The 1,038-nt window shown below is 26.9% G+C and overlaps 1 long non-coding RNA gene across 1 annotated transcript; it reads right to left on the reverse strand.

The window, feature by feature from the left end:
* Positions 1-840: 840 nt before the first annotated feature.
* Positions 841-1,038, reverse strand: LOC143306169 (uncharacterized). Its single transcript, XR_013063638.1, has 2 exons — positions 992-1,038; positions 841-886 (listed from the first exon to the last, which is right to left on the reverse strand). It is a non-coding gene; the product is annotated as an uncharacterized LOC143306169 (long non-coding RNA).

A 1,038-nucleotide genomic window follows, 5' to 3' on the forward strand; every position in this document is an offset into this window, starting at 1 on the left:
TTCATTCTTTCATTCTCTCATTGTTTATTCGTTCTGACACATTCCTGCTTTTTGCTTTCACTTACGCCTTCTTACCTTCTTTATTTCCTTAATCGTTCCATTCACTCATTCATTATTCATTCACTCACTCATTCTGATCAATTGAGGTTAATGGATATGATTTATTTTACCTTATTTTACTTATTTTAATTAAGTTCTGCTATCTCTACTATGATAAGTGGTTTTGTCCATCCAAATGCTTTGATTGTGCGTGAATTTTATTATAATCTTATCATTCATCTACTCTTATTTATTATTTACTTATTTATTTATTCTATTTTATTTCATTTTATTCTTATTCAGTTCATACACTGGTACAGTGTTTATTGAACTACGTACCTTATATTTCATTTCATCTATTTGTTGCTTTAGCTACTCTATTTTGAGATGTCATTCATTAATTAGTTGTATTTGCAGTTGTATTGACATGACCATTTATCATCTACCATTTACCAGTTACAGTCTAACTTATAATCTACTCTGGTAAAGAAATAGAGTATTGTAGTTAATAATCTTTACGGTTATATCTATTGAATTCACTTCTTGTATTTTGTATTTTGTATTCAGTTTATTATTGCATTCTGTTTTGCATTATATTGCATTACTTATATTACAGTGCATTACATTACATTATTTACATTAGGTTGGTTACGGCCTTCACTTTTACTTTATGCTTATTATTTATTATTTACCTCATTATTTACCTCATTCTTCTTAATATCTTTAATTGATTATTTCATTGTTCAGTCGTTCATTTCATGCTGTCATTGTTCATTCATTCTGAATTAAATTGAATCAAGGTAACTGTTAAGATTTAGTTTATTTTGACTCACGATGGTACAAAGTTCTGTAAATGGCATTAATATTAATATAATTATGGTTTGTTTGCATACAATTATTCTATATATATTTTCTATATTTTAATTTATTTGTGCCACGTATCACTGTCTACCATCATTTATTTTATTTTATTTCTTGTCACCTCTATCCTTGGACATT

Source organism: Osmia lignaria, unplaced genomic scaffold, assembly GCF_051020975.1.
Source record: "Osmia lignaria lignaria isolate PbOS001 unplaced genomic scaffold, iyOsmLign1 scaffold0001, whole genome shotgun sequence".
Classification (NCBI taxonomy): domain Eukaryota; kingdom Metazoa; phylum Arthropoda; class Insecta; order Hymenoptera; family Megachilidae; genus Osmia; species Osmia lignaria.